Source organism: Camelus dromedarius, chromosome 5 (assembly GCF_036321535.1).
Source record: "Camelus dromedarius isolate mCamDro1 chromosome 5, mCamDro1.pat, whole genome shotgun sequence".
Classification (NCBI taxonomy): Eukaryota; Metazoa; Chordata; class Mammalia; order Artiodactyla; family Camelidae; genus Camelus; species Camelus dromedarius.
In genome coordinates this window covers 5,840,519-5,854,808 of record NC_087440.1, presented here as the reverse complement: position 1 = coordinate 5,854,808, position 14,290 = coordinate 5,840,519, and the positions used below count along the sequence as shown (strand labels likewise).

At 40.4% G+C, this 14,290-nt stretch overlaps 1 long non-coding RNA gene across 1 annotated transcript in view; it reads right to left on the bottom strand.

Moving 5' to 3' along the window:
* Positions 1 to 4,134, bottom strand: part of LOC116153418 (uncharacterized) — a 34,191-nt gene extending 30,057 nt beyond the window's left edge. Inside the window, exons 1-2 of the long non-coding RNA XR_004137141.2 lie at positions 3,628 to 4,134; positions 3,264 to 3,536 (exon numbers count right to left, since the gene is read on the bottom strand). This is a non-coding gene — a long non-coding RNA (uncharacterized LOC116153418). The remainder of the gene's footprint in view (positions 1 to 3,263; positions 3,537 to 3,627) is intronic.
* Positions 4,135 to 14,290: the final 10,156 nt, after the last annotated feature.

Sequence of the window (14,290 nt, the reverse complement as noted above, 5' to 3'; positions counted from 1 at the left end):
TAATAAATGTTCAATAGACAAAAGAATGCAATGAGTTCAATGTGGTCACTGTAGAAGCTATGCTACAATGCAATGGAATTTAGATTGTTACTGTAAGGAAATTTGCAAGGAATGGTCCAATACCCCTAGGAAGTTACCACTTGAAGCTTGAAAGAGCAAGGCACAGGAACAGATCTTAGAATCCTAAGAAAGTATAGGGATGGATGCAGCCAATTCACAGCAATCTGGCCAGGAAGTACTCATACCCTACCTCACTCTCCTCCTTCCCTTGAGTCTCCTACCAGTGCTTCCTGCTAGAATCTGGAGGTCAAGGAGGCATTTGGGGGAAGTCTGTACAAGTTAACCTTCTGGTGCCCAGAATAGGATCAAGAATGGATCTGGAGAGACAAATCGAAGATACCCAGCACAGTCATAAAGAGGAAGAGATGAGATTCAGGTTAGAGAGGACCTACGTAGAAAAGAGGCTGTGTTCATTCCCAGGCTGGTGGAAAACGTCATCTCAGCGTGACAGCTGTGCGGCAGGCCCACAGAGCCCCCCGTCTGGACTGGAGCAGGAAAACAGAGGTCTCTGAGTGGAAGGTCTTCAGGTTGGGTGTGAGTGAGAAGGAAAAAAAGAAATGGATAAGTTATCCGACAGGACTGAGCACATGGAAAAGTGAGAGGTTCTTGGGAGGTATTGGAAAATTTATATATATATATATACACATTTTTTTAACTAATAGTTGGGAGAAAGGGCACTCAATAATTCCAGAAACAGAAAGCTAGTGCAGTAAAGGAAACAATTATAACCAGAACTCTAATCTCATATTTCTGTTATACAGGGCTCTACTGTGCTCATAGATTATTTACAGACATGGTTCAACAACTCTATAAAGCAGGCAGAGTGGATTTTATCTCCATTTTACAGAGGAGGGACATAACCTCAGAAAGCTTATATGCAGCCATTATGCACTAGTGCAGTCATATCAGTTGATTTAATACTGAAATAATTGTAAACCAAGTAGTAAGTAGCTATTGCCCCAAGACTCCTAAGTGCTCCTCTGGCTCCAGATGTCCTAGACCCTCCCCTAGGACCTCCTGGACCACAATCCATCAGGTAAGGATGAATGTTCAGCACAGCAGGAAGTGTGAGGACCATCTGCTGTCGGGCCAGAGCCTGCCTCAGCTCAGCTGGGACATTTCTGAATGTCATCCCTGGTTATATGGCTGACCCGGGTCACATGACTAGATGACAGACATGGGGAGGAAACTTAGATTTCGGTAAAAGATACAAAACTCTCAATTTAAAGGGGCAGAAATAGAGAATAAAACCTGCCTTAATCAGTGTTTATCCTCCTTCAGTCTCTGTTTCACAACATTCTAACGTGTGTATAAGGCATCTGATGATAATCCATATTCTTTTAAAAAAATCTTATGACTGAAATATTCATACAGCCTCCCTTGTAGTTAAAAGCATAGTTCAAGAGTTAGAGCTGGGCTGTCCCTTTCACCTTATCTGAGTTAAGGGCTTTGAAATTCCAATTTTTATCTTATTAATTGATGCAAGGCTCTTGGGAAAACATGTACATGTTTAAGGAGTTACCCTGGAAGTCAAGATGTCAGGAGCTACCAGGTCCGCTCACAGGCATTTCTGATGCCCATAGGCAGGTATGAGTGATAGATCATATGCACCCACAAGAAGAAAACATCATCAAAAAAGACCTGAAAGAACACCTATGTCTGAACTGCAGGTGAAGAACACATGACCACTTCCCTCGCAGGAATGCCTCTGGCTTATCACAGTGTCTGGATTATTATGATGATGGAAGGGGAACCTCACTAGGATGAGATTATAAGACGTATTCAGTCGGAAATATGTAAGGGTTCCCATTTCTCTATATCCTCACCAACATTCGTTGTTATCTACCTTTTTCATTACTGGCTGAAAGTCTTTAAGGTACAGGCAAAATCCCAGATTCCCTCTGCTAATCAGGCAGAGGACTAAAGGACTAAGATGCACTCTCTGGAAAATCTAAGCCAGAGAGACTGTGTACAGGGCCATCTTTCGATCTACTGTTACAGTTTCTGGGAAATGCAGGAGGATAGCAAAGCAAATTTTAAAACATCAAGAGGACACAATCAGATGAATCTAGAATGTGAAACATTTCATACTCTGTAAAACAACTGTTACAGTTTCTTCAAGAAGTCAGTGCTGTGCCATTTTTTTTTTTTTTAAAGGAGGCAGACTCTCTCCTTGATTAAAAGAGACTAAGGAGACAAAACAACCAAACATAATGCATGAGATTTCACTGGATCCTAATTTGATGGGAAATGTCTTTAAAAGACATTTTTGGGAGCACATATAGAAAGATAAAGCAAATATAGCAAAATACTAGCAACTGTTGGGTCTTGGTATTACAGAAATGCACATTCATTGTACTATTCTTACACGTTCAAGAAGTTTTACTAATAAAATTGGAATGAAAAATGCCATTTGGAAAAAGACTAAACATTTCTATATCAAATATCATATCCTGCTGGGCAGAAATATCAAGAAAATTATCTTTGGTCAACTTATATAGCAGCCTACACTTCTGTCACTGACATTTCCTAATTCCTCTTCTAGTTATTAATGCCTTCTTGTTGGTAACATCCTTCTTGGAACCCTTGGGATAAACAGTGTCACAACCACTGATTCTCCTTTCCTCTCTAATTGTTTGAGAACTTGTAGATAATTTAAGATGACAAATGGTGACTAAGCAAAGATAAGCCAGATAACCTTCTCTATTTAAAATCCTCTCCCCAATAACCCCCTGGGAGAGGATTTTGAAAAGATCTCTTCCACATCAGAGTGCAGGGCTCCAGTTTAGAATCCATAGCTGAGAGTTCCACATTCAGCGTATGTTCCCTGTCCTGTTGAACCTTAGGCACAGAATTCGCTGCGTTTTATGTATCTGTCTACCTCATCCCTCTCCAACCTCCATGTCAAGGGAATTCATCTTCAAATCCCCTGTAGCACTCAGCATATGTGCTTTACAAAGAGTAGGTGCTAAATCTTCCGAGTGAATGAATGAGTGAATGGGTGAATGAAAACCTGAAGTTGAGAGAGTACTTAAAAAGAACAGAGTGGGTAACAGAAAAAGCTGATGTAAAGAGATTGATTTTTTTCTGAAGACATCTGAAGGTACCATTTATGAACACAGATCTTAAATTTGGCAACCACAAGGATACTGAGAGCCCTTGGAAATCATTAACCCTTCTTGCCCACCCACAGCACAGCTTACCTTATGAGCCCTTTCAATGCAGTGAGAAATATCCCTTTCTTGGCCTTGAGGACAACGATTATTTTTCCCCGTTCATTAAAAGTGCATACGCCTGCAAAAAGCAATTCTTCGGAAACGGTGCAGTCAGGCTAGGAGCACTACTGAATCGCTCCTGCTGCTGCTAATTAGAATGGATTCATCAGCACTGAGGGCCAAGCTGGAGATTAGGACACTAAAGAGCTCAGTGCCAACAGCTCTGGCTTCCTGCTTCAACATCTTTTTATTCTCAAAGACCTAAAAGGAAAAGAAAGGATGCTTTGCTGAATGCAGTGGTTTTGCAGGAAAAGTCTCTCCCCAAATTTCAGGTGCTTCACTCACCACTCACCTGGAAGAAAGGCGTCCAGTTTCCTGAACTCCACGGAAACGTATCCTCAAAATGGAAACATGGAAGGGACAGCCAGAAAACCCCACTTCTTACAACATTCTTTTGAAAACTCCACCATCTGGGTCAGACGACAACAGTTCTAACTTAACCCGTGTACACAGGTAACACCCCAGCCTTCCCTACACCTGGCTACCTTGTCTGGCACAAGACTCAAGCCCTCCTCTTTAAAGGCCCTGCGAGCCAGACGTTAGGAAAGAGCCCACAGCCTTCTTTTGTAAGACAAGCAGAGCCACCTTGTGGTTGATTTAGAAAATTGTGTTTGAGGCTGCCGTCTTGCAGAAACAGCATTAAATGGGGATGCCCTGGAGGAAGGAGATAGAAACAAACAAATAAAAACAGGAAAGCAGGCTTCATTATTAAGGAAATTTGGAAGAAGAGATATTTATTGTGTTTCTTTAAAAAAGTAAAGTCACATTGGCAATTAAGTTTAGGAAATGCTGAGTTAAAGTTAAAAGAAATTTCTTCTCCCACCCCCTAATATGTCCTGATTGTGAATCGGTCAGAGGAGTATATCATTCAGTATTTAAAGTTGCTCAAAATCAGACTCACAGACATAGAAGACAAACTTATGGCTACCCGGGGGTGGGGTGGGGAGGGATAAATTGGGAGTTCGAAATTTGCAGATACTGACTGGTATATACAAAACAGATAAACAAGTTTATATCTGGTAACATGAGGTGGTTTTCAGACCCCTCAGGCTTACGGTCACCTTCCTAAAAATTCTTCCTTTGTATCAATGTCCTGCTTCATGAGTATGCAGTTTGGAATTGGATACAGCACTTCAGGGCTCATCTGACCAGAGCAATGGATGATCTGGATACTATACAATACAAAACATATTTATGTTAATGAAATCTAAAAATGTATTGGGGTTTTGAGTAGTAATATCCTGAGTCAGTGAAATCTCTCAGGTCAAAAAGACAACAAAAAATATTGTTGTTAAGCCAAGATTCCCACATTCTATACCTTGGTAAATGTGTTGTGTTTTTTTTTTTCCTTTATAATAGAAATATCACACTTCATTCAGTCTCAATAAATTTATTTTAGCTGATGTTAGCTCATTGTTTTAGCTTGTTCAGATACTCTTCCCTTCCACCCACCTGTTTGTTCATCCTTCTGTTCATTCAATAAAGATTTATTGAACAAATTTTATGTTTTGGTCATTTGTTAAGATTTGTTGGTCATTCTGGGGATTCAGAGACATTGCCTTTGTTGCCTTTGTTCCATAGGCGCTCACTGTCTCATGGGAGGACATTGATAATCATTTTCACAGTATCACAGCCCTGCGGTTGTCATGAGAAATGATCCTCCAAAATTGGATTGACCCACAAGTCAACATTGTTTGGCTGGGATGGTCCTATCAGATGATAACTTCCTATAAAATTATTGGGAGAAAGTTATCAGGTGTCTTGTTGAAAATAAGATACGGCCTACATTATTAAACCAAGAAAATATCTTCCACATTCAAAAATCAAATTAAATTTAAAAGGATGAATCAAGCTTTAAAATTAAATAGACACAAATGAATTCAACTGTATATCAAATTGCTAACACAACACCAGAGAAAAATAATTCAAGTAGTTATTGAAAACAATGTAATCTGACTGGGTTAAAAAGATCCTGAGGACAAAAAGAACTACAAAAAACCTTGAATTTACTCAGTAGGTTTGTTGTTAGTAAAGCAACCAGTTTTAGAAATTCTGAAACTATTTTGTGAATATTTGTAGGGCAGAACAAATAAATAAATATATTGATATCTTTGGAACCAAAGTTCTCACTGTGGGAAAATTTGAAATGTGAAACTGAGAAGAATATTGTGGTAATGGATTTAATTGGAGGTGTCAATATAAACTCAATATTGTTTTTTAAAATACAGTATATATTCCAGGTCTGCCCACTCCAGGGGCTTAGAAACAATAACACTCCAGTAGCTACAATGCCCAGATTTTGTTTCTTAAACAGCACTCCTCACTAAAAGGAACCGGGACTCCTTGGAAAAACAGCTGATTCCAGGGACGTGTAAGATGAGCCTAGAAACGTTTTTTGTTCCCAAAATCACAATCATGCTCAAAGACTGCCAGTGACATATCAAAGGGACACAGGAGCCAGCTTGGAGAGGCTCCCATGGTCAAATCCAGGACAATGCGAGCATCAAAATTAATAGTGACTGTAATGGATTATAATGGACTATATAAAAAAGCATCTGTTTGTGTACATGCTGAAACCAGAGAGATAGAGAGGAAGAGGAAAAGGGTGGGGGGGGGAGAAACTCTCTTTTACAAAATAATATTCATTAATGAATGTAGAAAAATAATGAAATTTCCTGAAATCACTATTTTGCCAATGTATCACAAGTGTAATAATTAGTAAGCATTAAGTGATTCAGGAAAATTTCATCAATAAACGCCAAAACCATTAAGTGAAAAAAAAACATGTGCATGATCTCTAAGTATCACCTACAAATTACTGACTAAAGACAAAGAGGGAATGGAATGGTTACAATGGAGAGACGTTACGGACAACACCTTACCACATAATTGAAGTTGGCATCACCCTACCATGAGATTCTACTACACAGCTACTAAAATAGCTAAAGTTAAAAGACTGACAACACCAAGTACTGCCCAGGAGGTGACGGAACTAAAATTCTCATACATTACTGGTGGGAGTGAAAATGGTACTGTCACTTTGGAAAGAGTTGGGCAGATCCTCACAAAGCTAAGCATACACTCATCCAGACAACACAGCAGTTCCATTCCTGGATATTTACTCAAGAGAAATATAAAGAAGTCCACACAAATGTTCACAGCAGCTTTATTCATAATAGCTAAAAGCTACAAATAGCCCAAATATACATCAACTGATTAAGGAATAAAAAGTGATTGCTATATCCATACAAAGAAATGCTAACCAACAATAAAAAGAAACTGCTTGATACATGCAACAACATGGATAAAACCCAAAAGCATTATGCTAAGTGATAGAAGCCAAACACAAAAGCCTGTAAACTGTATGATTCCATTTATTTTACATTCACAAAAAGGCAAAACTACAGTGACAGAAATCAGATCTATGACTGCTAGGATTTGGGGCTGGAGAAAGAGAGGGAGTCCAAGGGACATGAGGGAACTCTGGGGGATGATGGAAACTCTGTATCCAGATTGAAGTGGTGGTTACATAACTGTATACCTTTTATACAATTTATGCAAAACTAATGTATACATTTACACTAAAAGGTGAATGGTACTATATGTATATTATACTTCAATAAACCTAATCAAAGAATTAGCATCACCAATAACTGGTAGGAGGGGAAGATATCATGTGCTTCCTGATGTGAAGCAGGGGAAGTATCACCTCTGTAGAACTCTGGCTAAAAATAACCTCCATCTAATCATGGGGAAACAATCTGACAAACCCAGCTAACGGAACCTTCTACAGCACAAGGGGCCTGGACTCTGAAAACGTCAATGTCTTGAAAGACCAAGACAAGGGTAGGAGGAGGCAGCTGTTCAAAATGTAAAGGGGCTAAAGAAACACGGCAGCCAAATGCAATGGGAAATTTAATAACTTTTAAAAATGAAAACCAACTACAAAGGACACTTGAAAAATTTGAATATGATTTTATATATATATATGTTAGGTAATTCTGTTGAATCAATATTAAATTTCTCGATGTCATAATGGTGTGGTTCTTTAAGAAAATATCTTTGTTTTTAGGAGACACATGCTAAAACATATACAGGTGAAGTGTTACGATGTCTGAAATGTACTTTCCATTGGTTCAACTAAAAAAAATATGTAGGGTGAAGGGGAGGCAGACATGTCAAACATTTCTATTGGTGAACTTGGAAGAAGGTTGTAAATGTTTTGTGTGCTTTCATTATACTATTTTTTCAAATTTATATAGGTTTGAATTTTTTCAAAATAAAGGATAGGGAGAGGAAACAGTTAATTATTTTTAACGGTTAGACATTTAATTGGCCTGAACTTCAGTCGTGTGGAAAATCCATATATTTATATAGAACAATTTATTACAGACAAATGAGGTTTTCCTTACCTGTTCACCCATTACTTACTTTAAAAAGAACTAGCTCAGCTGAGGTTTACCCATTTTTTCCATTTAAAACAGCCCAGGAGAATCTGAAATGCTGACGCCATCATTTTCTTGACCTCCACTCCATTTTTTAGGCCTGACTAACCTTTGCTGACCAGATAAAGCAAAAAATATATACAGCAAAAATTGGCCGTCCCAGAGAAACTGACAAACTTGCCATCATAGTGGGAGACACTAATGTCCTTTTCTCAGTAACTGACAGATTAGACACACAGAAAAGCAATCAGCTTTTATAGAAGATTTGGGGAGGACAATAAGATAGAACATTGTAACAACAAAACTGAAGAAAAGGCTTTTTGAATAAAAATTGCCCACGCAGTAAGCCATAAAGCAAGTCTCAATAAATTGCAAAGAGTCAGTGCCTAACAGAACACATTCTCTAATCACAATGTAACTAAGATAGAGATTAATTTTTTAAAAGATAACTTTTAAAATCTATACATTTGAAAATAGACACACATAAATAATTCAGAGGTCAATGCCCAAAAAAGTAAAAATTGAGGAAGTCTGAGAGCTCCCCTGTTCTGCCCCCCGGAAAAGATCCACAAGATGTGTTGAGACACAACTGACGGGCGTCCTCAGAAGAAAGCGCTTAGCTGTAAAGGTTTATAAGAGGGTAAATGTATCTTAGCCTGGGTTTCCCAGAAAGTGCAGCCAGATAAAACAAAGCGTTGTGTTGTAGAGTGCGATTCCCTGGGGCAAGAGAGAAAGAGGGAGTGAAGCAGGGAAAGATGGAGAGTGAGGTAAGGATGCATTTGTGTTGCTGCCGAAGGTGCTCTGGGTCCTCGACTGAGAAGCTGGACGAAATGCATCTCTGACTGTTGACGGTGGAGAGAGGAGGGGCGAGCCTTTATCCATAGGCTTCATCCACCATCAGTCAGAGGCTTGCCCCAGAAGGTGCTAAGTCCTTCCATATTTCCAAATTGAACATCCAGAGCAGGAGGTAAGAGGTAGTGCCACACACCTGAGTCAAGGCACTGTCAGGTGTCACTCACATTAAACCTGACTGGAATCCACACGTTGTCCACAAAATTAAAGTTGCACATACCTAGGACCCAGCATTTCCACCCCTAGGTTTACCCTAGAGAAGCTAAAAATTGTTCACCAAGAAAGCATTCATAAAAACCCGATTTGTAATTTCACAACATCAGAAACAACTTCAGTGGGGAGGGTATAGCTCAGTGGTAGAGTGAGTGCCTAGCATGCATGAGGTCCTGGGTTCAATCCCCAGTACCTCCATTAAAATAAACAAATAAATAAACCTAATTATCTTCCCCTCCAACAAAACAAAACAAAGCAAAAAGAAACAACTTAAATCCCACCGAGACTAAAACGGATTTAAAATGATGGTATAATCACAGTGGAATAATGTAGTACAATGAAAATGAATGAACTGCTGGTAACATGTCTCAAAAGCAATGCTGAAAGAAAGAAAAAGCTGCTAACAGAAAAACGCATTGTGACTCCATTTCTTTGAAGGTCTACAACATACAAAGCTTAACCATATATTACTAAAGTCTCCATCCATGTGTGTAAAGCCATAAGGAAAAGCAAAGGAATGACTGATACAGAGTTTAGGACACCTGTTATGCCTTAAGGGAGAGGAAAGGATGCCATGTGAGAGAGGAGAGGATCCAGAGGATCTTCCAAAGTGTTAGTATAATCTCTTTCTAATGCTGAGAGCAGCATACACAGGGGTACGTGCCATTTCTATTCTTCAGATTATCACACATGCATTATACGTTCTCTGGTGTTCACTAAAACAATTTTTTAAAATAGTTTTTTTTTAAAGATCTCACGTCCTATTAACACCCTTATCTTTTTCCAACCTCACATTGAGCAAAAAAATTATAAGCAGTCATATCCACCTAGGGCTTTACAATTAACTTAGTCTAGATTTCCTCACACTTTAAAAACAAAACCGTGAATTTTCAGCCCCAGGTACTTATTTCAGTTAAATTAACATCACATTCTTTATGCTTCGGTCCCAAGCTACTTAAAATAAATGTGAATTGATTCACTGATTCAGACTTTTCAACTTCTACCATTTCTCACTTGCGCCTCAAGGTATAAATTGGTTATATTTCCTGCCCTGCTCAAGTCAAATGGGTTCCCTTTATATTCACTAAATGGTGCCTGTTTACACATCACTTTTAAAAATATATAACAGAGCAATATCATGTAGTTAAGAACCAAACACCTGTGTGCCTAGAGGAAAAGACCATTTGAAAGGATTTTTTTTCATTACTGCGATAGGCTATGCTTTTAAGAGAGTGTAAAACATTGCTAAAGTCATTAAAAGAATACAGCCTTGAACTTCTCCTAGTTTGCATTCTCATTATAGAGAGAATCAGAGTAATGGTTAAAAGTAGCCAGAAAAGTGGGCAGCTCTTTTGCTTTGAAATCACAGCCTAGAACCCTGACTGGCTGGCCTAGTGGTCCCCAGATAACTGACTGAGCCCTCCTGTGTGCAGGGACCCCACCTGTGTTCAGTACCCCTGGGCAGAGGCAGCCCTGGGCAAAGGTCTTCTTTTAGCCTCCAACCCACAAAACCGTCAGAGCCTCTGGCTGCTCCTGAGCTACTGCCCCACTCCAACAAGACTTTCTTGGGAAGGTGAAAGAATGGCTGAAAAGTCATCCATCCTCAGCTCAGTTTTGTCCAGGAAAACACTTTAATGGAACTGCTCTTATTAAATTATCAGAGCCAGCCTGTCCATGTCTTAAAGGCGCTACTCTTCTCAGGGACACCTGGATTTTCAGAAGCAGATGCCAAGAGAATTCAGGTGCAAATGATGTATTACCAAAGGGCTTCCAAAAGAAACTGATAAAGAGAAGGGGGAACAGGACAGGGAAAGATGTGATGGGTTTCAGGGCACGCTACCCTTGGCATAGTGAGAAACCAGCAGAAGCAGGAAGGTCATTCTGACCCCAGCCTTCTTCCCTGAAAGCCAGGGATAAATCTCCCATGTGGAAGGTACCCTCCCTGTACCAGGAGGAAGGGGGACATCCTTATCACCAGAGGCAGGGAATTTAGGGCCAGGAAGGCTGTCTAAACAAACTGTGTTATATCTTCACCATGTTACTATCTCAAACCCAAACCCCTTTGTCTTGTCAATTCTTCACAAATTAATTATTTTTTGTCTAAAAGGTATAAAAGTTTTCTGGCCTGTTCACGTCTTTGTGTCTCACATCTTCGCGAAGCTCCCACATGGTATACATGTGCATACGTAATTTAAATTGTTTTTCTCTTGTTCACGTATCTTTTATTAAGGGGGAGTTGGGGTAGGGTCTCAGCGAAGAACCTAGAAGGGTAGAGGGAAAATCGTATCTCCTCCCTGACAGGTGCGAGCTCAGACAAAATTCTCCAGGAGGTAACTTCAATCTGATATTGCAGGGGAGCTCCGGAGGGTAAGTTGTGCCTCAGACTCTGTCCTGACTTGAGACAAGGGAACCAGGTTCCAGAACCATGGGCTCAGGGCCCGGGCCTTCCAAGCTCTCTGTGCAGGTGGGCAAATTGTCCAGTAGCCCAGGGCAGTCCTCCAAAGAAGAGTCACACGTGAGTCACAGGGACCTGAAGTCACAGCTCACAGAGGCTGGGGAGGAGCTCGTAAAACATCACATGGAGCCGCAGAGGTGTCCTACCCTGCCCTTGACGGCCTGACCTGAGAAGAAGCGACAGGAGAATTCCAGGGCTGGGTCAACCGGCCAAGACCCTGAAGAGCCCTGTCTGTCCCTCGGCTATGATGCTGCCCTGACTGCTGGCTTTCCCCTGGAGGCCTTGGCCACGGCTGTCTGAAATCAGCGCTCCCTGAGATGTTCTGCCCCCCTAAGGGGAGTAAGCGTGGAGCTCACCCTCAGGCCTGGGAGTGTGTGTGGTCTGTTTACCTCTGGTGGAGTCAGTAATGGTTATCAGGTTTCAAACCTGTTTGGGATTGCAGGATCAGAGGGTTTAAGAATACTACCTAGGTGGCCATATTTTCAAAAGAGAATTATTGTTCACTCTGCCTTCTGCATGAGGCCTGATTCACTGGTGCTGAGGGAATCCAGCAAGTCCCTCGGAGGAGCCAAACCCTTCTTGCTAACACAGCTAAACAGGCTTCGTCCCATCCTCACTCCTCTCCCAAACTCCCCCTGTCACTGTGGCTTCCCCTCCACCCACCCTCATTTTTGTCTTTCTACCCCTTTGCCCACCTCCCAGCCGAGTGACCAGTTGTTGGAGCTGGCACAACTGAGACACAGGTGGGGCCACCTGTCCGCACCAGGCTGTTCTGCCCACCCGCCTCCGTCAGCTGCTGGCTTGTGGGCATTTCAGAGGCCCAAGCAAGGGGAGGGAGACAGGAGGGGAGAGGAGCAGGTCTTGCCAGGCCAGGCCCAAGTGCTGGCCAGCAGCCATCATCAGCCTGTCCTGGAAAATTAGACAGAGAATTTTCAGCCAAATCCAAATCATGGCTCCTGTTAGGAATTGTCCAGATTCAAATTCCAAGTTATGTTTACATCTCTGGAGCTGCAGAAGGTGCCAAAGCTTGTTCGTACATGAACAAATTTTAAAAATCCTCTTTCCAACAGCTGATTTACCTTTTGCATTAAAAAAAAAAAAAAAAAAGGAAGAAAGCGGCCTTTCCCCTGATGGTGCTGTGGTTCGACACTCGCCCTAGAAATATCGCAGGGGGCCTGAGATCGGAATGGAATCTGGCTTTGCTGGATGTGCTGGATACTCAGGAGGCCGCCTGGCACACAGGATATTGTATTTCTCCCATCATTACCCTGCAGCGCGAAGCACAAAGACATTGCTGTGCTTTGCTTTTATTTCCTTGAGGACCTTGATTATTTTTATTTATCACATGAAGACGAGTGTTTAAATACAAACATGGGAAGCACCAAATAATTCTTCACTCCTACCTCTTTCTGTGATTTAATCCCAGGACATTTTGTGAAGAAAAGCAGTTTCTAGGGGAGATGCTGTTAATCAGACTGCGTTGCCAGCACTGGCTAAGGGAAACCACACATTTGCTCTTTATGCAATTTATACTGCACAAGGGGATGTTTATAATTAAAATATTGAGAAGTCAAATATGTTATAGAGTAAAAGGTATAAGGAGATAGGCATAATGTATGATGAACTATTTATCTTTTCACCTAACATTTCCTTTGATCCAAAGCAGCAGCACTGGCCCTTTAGGAATAGTGATGAAAGTGTGTGTGTGAGGATGTGCAGTCAACTAATATTTGACCAGGGAGCCAAAAATGCTCAATGAGGAAAGGATAGTCCCGTCAATAATGGTGTTGGGAACAGATACAAACTTGTGGTTGCCCAGGGGAGGGGAGTGGGAAGGGACAGACTGGGAGTTTGAAATTTGTAGATACTGACAGGGGTATATATAGAATAGATAAACAAGATTATACTGTATAGCACAGGGAAATATATACAAGATCTTGAGGTAGCTCACGGTGAAAAAGAATGTGACAATGAATATGTGTATGTTCATGTATGGCTGAAAAATTGTGCTCTACACTGGAAATTGACATGACATTGTAAACTGACTATAACACAGTAAGATAAATTTTAAATAAATAAATAAATAAATGGTGTTGGGAAAAGTGGATAATTGTCTGCAAAAGAATGAAATTGGCCCTCCATCTTAGACCATTCACAAAAATTACTTGAAATGGGATTAAAGACTTAAATTTAAGACCTGAAACTGTAAAACTACTAGAAGAAAACATAGGGGAAATCTCCTTGACATGGGTGTTGGCAATGATTTTTTTTAATATGACACCAAAAGCACAAGCAACAAAAACAAAAATAAACAAGTGTGACTACAACAAATTAAAATGTTTCTACACAGCAAAAGAAGCAATCAACAAAATGGAAAAGCAACCTATGGACTGGGAGAAAATATGTGTAAACCATCTATCTTGATACTCAAGGAACACATACAACTCAATAGCCAAAAAAAAAAAAAAAAAAAAAAAACCAAATAATTCAATTTAAAAATGAGTAGAAGACATGAATAGACATTTTCCAAAGAAGACATCCAAATGGCTAACAGATATGTGAGTAGATGTCCAACATCATTAATCATCTGGTAAATCCAAATCAAGACTACAATGAGATCTCACTCACACCTGTTAGAATGGCTATTCTCAAAAAGCAAGAGTTAACAAAAGTTGGTGGGAATGTGGAGAAAAGGGAGCCCTTGTGCCCTGTTGGTGGGAATGTAAACTGGTACAGCCACTATGGAAAACAGTATGGAGGTTCCTCAAAAAATTAAAAATAGAACTGCCATGTGGTCCAGCAATCTCACTTCTAGATATATATCAAAGGAAATGAAATTACTATCTCAAACAAGTATCTGTACTCCCAAGTTCACTGCAACGTTATTCACAGCAGCCAAGATATGGAAACAGGTGTCCACTAATATCTGTAAATACAATGAAATGTTATTCGGTCATGTGATATAAGGAAACCCTGACATTTGTGGCAAC